The sequence below is a fragment of the Penaeus monodon genome, chromosome 37 (genome assembly GCF_015228065.2).
Source record: "Penaeus monodon isolate SGIC_2016 chromosome 37, NSTDA_Pmon_1, whole genome shotgun sequence".
In the NCBI taxonomy this organism is placed as follows: Eukaryota; Metazoa; Arthropoda; class Malacostraca; order Decapoda; family Penaeidae; genus Penaeus; species Penaeus monodon.
Genome location: NC_051422.1, coordinates 25895136 through 25905135, shown reverse-complemented (window position 1 = coordinate 25905135; position 10000 = coordinate 25895136).

The window sequence follows — 10000 nt, the reverse complement described above, 5'->3', positions numbered from 1 at the left end:
TATGGCAGGGTTTAAGGGCAGTGGGGCACCCGTGTTAGCAGCATCCCCGACCTGATCGGAGACGAATGCTACTGTTACAGGAACTTCGGTTCACTGAACTCGTCGGAGCTTCAACGTCTGCATCAGATTCTTCAGAGAGTAAGAGAGATCCAGCTGATGATTTGAAAAGCTTTCAAATGGTTCAAATGCATCGTCGCTGGACATCAGTATGGTGTCCTAATTTCAAAAGCTAAAGGGCCTAATTGTGTGATAATTCTGGGCAGGACCTTTCCAACTCCTGTTAGGGGAGTATGGCGCCCATGTCAAAGTACAAACTAAAGAACCCATGACAGGAAATGAAATTTTCTGGTTACCACGATTGTTAAAATTTTGCATAGATTTCCCTCGCCCTTTTTGAAGCAAGTACTGCAGCTTTCCGGACTCCTGAAGACGTCGTGAGGCTTATTATTTTCTGCAAATACCACCTGATTGGTAAGCCAACAGGGAAGTTGCAGACGACCGTTAGCGATACAGGGCTGTCTTGGGTGATCGGTGGAATGGCCTAAATGACTAGTAGTCCTCAATTCTGGACAAATGATGACAGATAGCGGTTCGCTGGCTAAAAAGCTAGTTAAAGGCAGAATTAATGACCCGGTTAGTTCGCCCACCAATACACATTAGCTTGGGGGTGGTACCTGATTGTAATAATGATAGGACACCTGCACATCCGACACAGCCGTTTAAAGAAGGTGCTTAGGGACCTGGGACACATTGTCAGTTTGGAGAGCTTAGGTGGTCCAAACAGAGTCACCAATAGGTAAAACAAAGGGCTCGCGTGACAGTAGCAGGCAGTGGGACGGTGCGAAGGGGCACAAACTGGAGATAGCTGTGAAGCTGATTATAAATACTCAGCCCCTAGCGAAACTGGGATGACTGGCCTTAGGTCGAAGATAACATAAATACACGCCTCTAGGGGTTGCCTCAGCAGTGGGGTGCCCACCATGGGTACAGCCTGGGATTTCCCTTCCTACTCTCGTGACAAACCTGGCAATGTTCTACATATTCCCTGGCAGTCACTGAACATATTTACCCAATAGAACATAGATTTAGCATTTTCAAGCCTATGAATACCAGGATGAGACGCAGTGGTGGAAGGTTGAGCTGTCCTTTAAAGACAGAGTCTTCAGGCTTGCAGGAACTACCAATTGATACAAGGTCTTCTTCTGCTCAAAGAAGGTGGCCTCAGCGATAGATAACCCCCTCGTAACCTCAAGAACTCTTCAGATGAGTGGCAATTCTTATTGGGCACTACACCATCAATCAAGACCTCCTAAGGTCTCATAAGGTGGGAAAAATCTTCTAACTGTTGCTGGCCAGTGCTTCTGGTAACACAAGTCAGTGATATTTGAATGTAGGATGTCACTGGCATTGGCACTCTTCCAGGGTGGGGCCACATGGCGCAAGTGCAGATCGGGACATGGCTTAGTTGGGCACCTCGTATACCCGATACTTAAAGTGAGGAAAGGACAGCCATGTGCAAACCGTTCATCCTGGGTGACTTTGTTTCCTGGAAAACACATGGACCAGAGGGCCGATGATCTGTATAGATAATAAAGTGCCTCGCACAGACAAGTGAGAGTTAAGACACGCACCCCTCAACTACACTAAGGGCTTCCAAATCAATGGTTGGGTTCTTGTTCAGCATCTCGCAGTTTACGGTATCATAGGATTGCATGAGGTGAGTTGTATTGCTCTGCATGAGGCATGTCTATGGCAATGGAAGAAAAGCATCAGTATGGAGCTCAAAACTCACGGTACAGTCAGGCTGTTTGAGAAACTGGCAGATGTCACTTTTGCTTCAGCCTCAAAGGCTTGGCCTGCTGCTCTGGCCCCCAAATCCATTTCTGAGTCTCTTAAGGATGAGATGTAATGGCCGCAGTAATGTTAGCATATTCCAGGAATATGCTTTCAAAGAAGCTCGTACATCCCAGAAGCGGCGCGGAACTCCCTAACAGTGCGTGTGGTGGAGATCTGGACAATGGCAGTACTTTCTCCTGAGGGGAGGACTCACTGGGGCTGATAGTAAATCCCAAGAAATTTTATAGTGCAACATGCAAATTACATTTGCAATGTTGAGTTTTAGACCGCGGTTTTAAAAATTGGTTGGAGAGTCTTCTTCTAGGTCCTGAAGAGGTTGTTCAAACTCAGAAAAGTAAATATAAACAATGTCTTCGAGGTAAACAACGTGTGTGCGACCTAGGACCGGTGTACAGGAGGACGGATTCATGGTTCGCTGGAAGTGAAGAGGGCGCTGTTGCCCAAACCAAAGGGAAGTCGATAGAAATGGAATAAGGCTGTATCCATCCTCGTGAATTGGTCTGTCGGATGGATACTACTGCAACTGCCCAATACGCCGCCTCAGCATCTAGTGTGGTGATACAGTGGCTGGCCCTAGCTCCAAGAAAGAGCATCAATCTGAGGAGAGGGTAGGAGTCCTTCATGGTCGGCATTAAGGCCCCTGTATCAACACAATCTATGCTCCCCATCCTTCTCTTTACTAAAACTATCAGGCCCAAGCCATGGGCTGTTGATGGTCAATAAACTCCAGAACGAAGCATAGTATCACGACTGCTGTCGGATAGCTTCCCTGGCGTGGTTGCCGTAGTCTCCACTGGGGCAATACATACAGGCCTTTGCATCTCCCGTCTCATAGTGCTGACAAACCCTGTATTGTCCGACAGCTTCTTCCCTCCATCAAAAAGTTGATGGTATACTTCTCAAGAGCTTGTTATTTGCTGACCATTGGTGACATAAGGTGCTCGAGCTCTGGTGGTGCACAATCATACTCCTGAAGCTTCAAAAGACAAGGCAGCCATCACGTGGCAATTAGCCATGAAGTGGCAAGGTCGAACCCTCAAGTCACCCATTCATCAAATTCGAGGGTATCTTCAACAAAATCATACACTCCACTCAGGTCAGAGTCGTAATCAGTATCTTCACATTGATTACCTAGCGTATTAGCATCTGCAAGTACGTCAGCACCTCAAGTGGTGCTGCAGTCGGGATTTTCAGTCGTAATGGTCACTTTCAGATTGGCTTCCTGTCTGATGTCAGCAATAGAAACATGCTTACGTAGTCAGCAGGCTGTATCTTCAAGATCTGGCCTCTGTGAAACTATGGGATACTGACAATTCCAAGACCAGTTCACCAATGAGAGGAGTTAGCTTAGTACCTCAGAGTTGAAATTGAAATTCAAGGAGAGTAGTAGGTCAATGCCTATTCGGATGTCCCACGGAAAATCTAGGTCAGCATCAAAGTAGGGTGTTCACACAGGTTCTGCCCAAGTCATACTCCAGGGTCACCTCAGCGTGGATGCATAAGGATGCCAGAAAACAACCCATCAGCTTGTCTGAGACCGTGTCGCAGTTACCGCGGTGATCAAGCCGATTCAGCACAGTCCTCTTAATAAGGGTGACGAGAGGCTGTGTATATAAAACATTTTGGTAGTTTACCCTCAGCATGAGTACGGATGTGTCGTCCATGGCTCAAGGTCTGGGACGCGGCGATGCGGAACCATGTTGGCCCTGTGGAGTGTCGTCCAGTGAAGTTGGAACGCTATCCGATGGCGGATGGAAAGGGACCAGTTCCTACTGAAGTGGTTAGGATCACCACAGCGGTAACAGCAATACCGGTCGCTGTTAGGTGACCTCTGGGCTGCTCTGCAATCTTGAGTGTGATTGGACCATTCATTTATAGGAAATTCACACAGGGTAGTCCTGCGTGCTTCTCGTGGTGTAGAGGATGGGTCTGCTGTAACAGGGTGAAGGTCACGATATCTGGGATGGTGATCTGGGCTGCGACGGGGATGGTGGTCTGTGATGTCATTTGGGGACTGGTGGCGGCTTGAACCTACTCCATGGCGAATACCATTACGAGAATTCCAAACCTGCTGTGTGCCTCGCCAAGTCGGGGCGCCACAGTCATCCTTGAGAGCTAGAAGGTCTCTGAGCCACCCAGGGAGCCCAGAAGAAATACCCCCTTACAGCTCGAGGGATTCTCACTATGCATCACGAAGATCCCTTCCACCCTTGTAAACTGAGCTTCAATTGTAAGTAATAGGTCCAGGGGGCTTGATTAGGACTCATTGTTGACTGTACAGAACCTTGAAAAGTTCCGCTGCAGTTGTATGTTCACGAAACTTTCTTCGGAGTTCTGCTTGAAAACAAGGGCCAGCCGCGATGTGTCGAATTGCTGAGAGTGATAATCATGTCAGCTTGCTTAGCAAGCTCTGATAAGGCAGCATCACTTTTGCAGGTCTTACTAAGTCCTATTGATGGATCGAGCTCTCGACTCATGGTACGTTCAAAGGGTTCATTTGCGGTAGTTTCCTTTGAAAGTGGTACTGGTTCTCTTGGCAGCACATAGGAGACTCTGATTGCAGGATCCATGATGTGCGTAGGACCGGATCTCCAGAGGGCAATGAGGGGGCACCTGCTTCTTGGTGGGACTGAGGCGCAGCAGGTTTTTTCGCTGCGAATAGTGGTACTTTGGGTGGGCTTCATAGGAGTTCTGCTGGGGAATTGACGTACCGGTTCAGGCAGAGGCCTTTGGGCTGTCGTGAGGGAGTAATGAGGCAAGCTGATGGTCAGGTGGGTACAGAGGCAGTTGACGTGCAGAGACTGGCTGGAACTCACTGCGTTTTGGCCTTGGGAGCTAAGCCGTTGAGTTGTTGTTTCAACAGAGGGACGAGCTCTTCGGTCTCTGGCCAGGAAACTTCTGCTGTAGCGGTTAAAAGGTCAATACTCTGGGGTTGGGAATGGGAAGGTGGCACTCATCTGAAGAGGTTCTGAGACAGTTGGGTTACTTGGCAAGGAGTAGGGCCAACTCCGTATTCGTAGCACCATGTCTGGGCCATTATTGCTCGCAATTGCCACACCTAGCGGGCGGCGCACCAGTATTAACCAAACCTCTCTTCCAGACGGGAAAGCCTGTACCCTGGAATCCTGCAGAGTCTTCCATTCCTACTCATCATCTGCCTACATCGGGCAATCGGTCTTGTATTTCCATCAATCCGACCTCCCTCTGCACTGCTTGGAGTCTTTGCTCCTGCCAGATCCACTCATGAACACAGGAAGCAAGCGATATGTGGTTCTTGGTTTGCCGGGAGATAAGCTGCGGGGAAACCAGAGTAGGCTAGATGCTGCGTTCTTGAAACCTCCCTCCTGGTATAGCATCACGATTTCCACTTCACAGTCGATTCACATAAAATCCACCTTTCACTGGTAGGAGTCCTTTACTTTTTTCTTAACAAACCGAGTGCCTTATTAGAAACAACAGGTTTTAACAGTGGAAGAAAACCCATAGCACATGATCAGGTCCCGACCTATCAAGAGCCACTAAAAAATAGCTAGCTAGCAAAAAGACAAAGTATTAAAAACATCCTGGAAAGGAATATACAACAATGTCAGTATTTAAATGGAAGGAAAGAGAAGCATAGGCATATGATGAGATGAGGTAGGGTGTAAATGCAGGAAGGCACAAAGTTCAGAACAAGAACAGAGAGAAATTAATAGAGTGACTACAAAAGAACGCACAATCCAGGAGAAGAGGAGCTCAACCACTAGACCGAACAGAATATGGAGGGATTGTAAGAGAAAGTCTAGTTAGAAGATATGCAGAGGGGCTAGACTAAGAATACAAGGCTGAGGAACTGGCAAAGGGGAAAACAGCATAGAGAGCACATGGCTCCAGAAAAAGACACCAAGAGAAATAAAAATGTGAGTGAGGATGCAACAGCACAGCAATTTCACAGTAAATAACGCCAGCAGATAAACAGAAGGGACGCAGAGGTTCTATAGGCTGAAGTGTAAGAGAAAGGTCCAGTAAGAAATGCGAAGGAGCTGAGCCGAGAGAACGGCACGAGGTAAAAAACATCAAAGTGCAGAGCACAAAGTACAGCAAATGAGGCAAATAGGCTGGCCAGAATGAACTGCTAAAAAGGCAGAATCAAGAAAAAGAATAACCGCGCAGAAAGAACTTAACGAGAGTAAGACTATAGGACTACACAGAGATGCAGAGAAAGACCCGTGTATAGTAGTAAACAGATGAAATGCTTAGTAGGTACAGGGGAAAGGCACAGACGGTAAGGCGGAGCACAAATAATAAAACATGTAAAGTCAGCACATTTAAAGACACAAAATATAACAATGTGTGCGCTCTCCAAACTACAGCAAATCATGCACGTGACATAACTTGACAGAAAAAAAAGACCTATACTGGGGGACACACCAACACAAACCCGCAGTAACCACCGGCCCCACGTTGGGCGCCAAACGATAACAAGGTTACAACCTGTAAGGGTTCTATGAGCCAGAGGTACCACGATAGGCGGATTAGGGACAGAAAGAACTTGGGCCCGTCGGCCCTCCCAAAATGCCGATATATCCCCTACAGATTCTCTTAGTTGGGTACGGTATGATGTTCATGATAAAAATTTAGTTGGATGGAAAACAAACTACAGAAACAAATAAAAAAAGGGTATATACTTAGGAGTCAAGCTAATAAGTCAGAATAGTCTCGCCCAATTAAAAGCATAATTATATACGTCCCAGCTCCTAAATGTGGCAAGTAAAAACAAGAAAGGAAGGCTCATTACCACCTTTGTATATGTTTCCGCCGGCTGGGGTACTCCAAGAAGACTCTCCGGAAAAAGGGTAGGACCACACCAAAGGTTCCGGCTAACACTCTTATTTGCAATCGAAGGGTTTGAACCCCACACAGGACATACAGTTTTGTGAATCGGTTTCACTGCGGGATCGATAATAGATTTAGTAAAAACTTAAAAACTTTAAACAAAGAAAAAGAATTATAATAAGAAATTCAAGTAAATAAAACAAAACAGTAATTACATAAATAATAAATAAAGCTAAAACAATATACAATAAAATAAAAAGGGTACGTACCAAACGCTACGTTTAAGAAATAAAATAAAAGCAAAAGTAAATCAAAGTGTCGGGTGAAGTGTATATACAGTAAAATTAAAAGTAAAAAACGACAAAACATAAAAAGTATGGGATGGGAGGTAACAGTTGCATAAATAAACTGCGTGTAAAAGAGGATGCAAGTAAAGCTAACTGGAACGCCCAACAAAACAAAACTGTAAACATAGAGTGCTGATAGTAATAAAAACGTGGAAATAAAAAAGATTAAATCAAAAACAGTTCCCATGAATCTGAAATTTAGCAGCTGTAACAACCTACATAAAAATCAATTAAAAAAAAGGTGAATAACACAAAACATAAAATCGAAAGCAGAAATACTGAGATTTGTAAGATATGGGCTGTGCTACGTAAGTAAGAGTGCAAAAGCCTTTAATACTAAAACAAAAGACAAACGAGTGAATAAACATTATAACAAAGTTTAGTGCTTAAAATAGCACGACAAAACAAGCTTACAATGACATGCATAGCATGAACTCTCAAGAGTATCATTCCCGCGTATACATCTCTGAACGTACGTGTTCGTACATGTATGTATGTGTGTGCGCGTGTGTGTGTGTAGTGTAGACGGCTGTGGGTGGGTCTGTAGGGATAGGAGGGCAAGGAAGGGCCTGTAACGGCAAGGATTGGAAGGATTAAGAAATTCGAAAGAGTATTACAGGGAAAGCCTCAGGATGTTGCGAATAGGGGGAGGCTGCGTGGAGGGAACGGTGGGTGAGGATGCGTGAAGAACGGGGGGAGGATGCGTGAGAGACGGGGTGAGGATGCGTGAGAGACGGGGGGAGATGCCGTGAGAGACTGGGGTGTAGGATGCGTAAGAGACGGGGTGAGGGTGCAAGTTTGGCGGGAGCGGAGGGACAGGTTGAGGTGTTGGCAGGAAGAAGAGGTTTACAACCTCACAGTCGGTGCGTGTGGGGGGTGGGTGTGTGTTCTGGATTTTGTGATATATTATAATATAATAATAATTAGAGTCTGTATAATAGAGAGATATATAATATATAGATAGATATAGATTATAGAATAATATATAGATATAGATATTAGACATATATATGATTGTAGCATAGATGATATGATGATAGATCGTATATAGAGATATATGAAAAGACATATATATCTATGAGTATATTATAGATATAATATATAGATATATATAAAGATATATATATATATATAAAATTATAAAACATATATTATACACATATATAGATACACATTAAAGGAGACCACAGATATATGATACACATATTACTGATACACAATATATTATTTATACAAATATTACATATCACACATATATATTACACACATGTATATCACACATATATATTACCACACATGTATATTACACACATATATATTACACACATATATGCATACACATGTACTATTCACCACACATGGACATCATACACATGTATATCATACACATGGTAGATCATACACATTGTATATCATACACAGAATCCATAAACATGGATTATCATACACAATGTATATAATACACATGTATATCATATACACATGTATATCAACACATGGATAGCAGACACATGAGATATCATACAAACAGATACATCAGACACAGATAACATCAGTACACCATGATAGACATTCATACACATATACATCAGTACAAATGACAGCATACACAGATACATTCATACACCATATACATCATAACATAGACATCAGCACATATACAGTCATGACACATAGACATCAACAAAAGACACAGAACAGCAACAGTCATAAGCAGAGTACATCAGAACATATTACAGCAGACACATATGTACATCTATAATCATAGACATCATACACAGAGAAGTTCAGTACACAATACATCATACACACATAGATATATGACACACTACATCCTACACATATATCATTACACACACAAAATTACACACACATATATACACAACCGTATTACCCAAATAATTATCATTACACATAGATCATACAACATATATATACACACAGATGCTACCCGTATATATCAACACGTTATATCTCGTAGACACGTATATATAGACACGTATATATTAGACACGGAATATATGAGACACGTATATATAGAAGTATATAGAAGAAAATTTAAATAAATTTTATAATATATAAAAAATATAAAAATAAATTTTTATATTATAATTAAAATATTAAAAAAATATATAAATTTTTAATAAAATTATAATATATAATATATATATATATTTTTAAAATTTTAAATAATAAAGAATATAATTAAAATAAATAAATAATAATTAATAAATAATTTTATATAAAAATAATATTATTAATTAAAAATATTTTAAAATATTATATATATAAAAATATAATATAAATATATAAAATAAGATAAAAATAATAAAAATTTTAATTAAATATTAATATATAATAATTTTTTAATAAATTTTTAAAAAATATAGATAAAATTATAATTAAATAATAAATATATAAAATTATTAATGATATATATATATAATATTAATATATTTATAAATTTGATAAAAAATATATAATATAAATATATATATTTTAATTTATTTAAAAAATTATATTATTTATAAAATTTTAAAAATAATATTTTAATATATATATATTATTTTTATATATATAAATTATATATCATATATTCTATTTAAAAATTTATCTATATAAAAATAAGAAAATTTTTATTAATAAAAAATATTTTATCATAAATCTTTAAAAAAAAAAAAAAAAATATATATTATTATAATTCTATAATAAATTAAAATTATAATTGTAATATTTTTTATAAAAAAAATTTTTTAGGGTTTGATAATTATTATATATTTATTATCATAATTATTTAAACCCAAATATAAATATATTTATATATATTTATCTATATTATTTATATTAAATAAATATATAAAAAAAAATAATTATTAATATATTATTATTTTATAGAATAAAATAAGTTTATAGTTATTAAAAATATAAAGATATATATTTTATATATTATTTTTATATATAATTTTATATATATATATAAT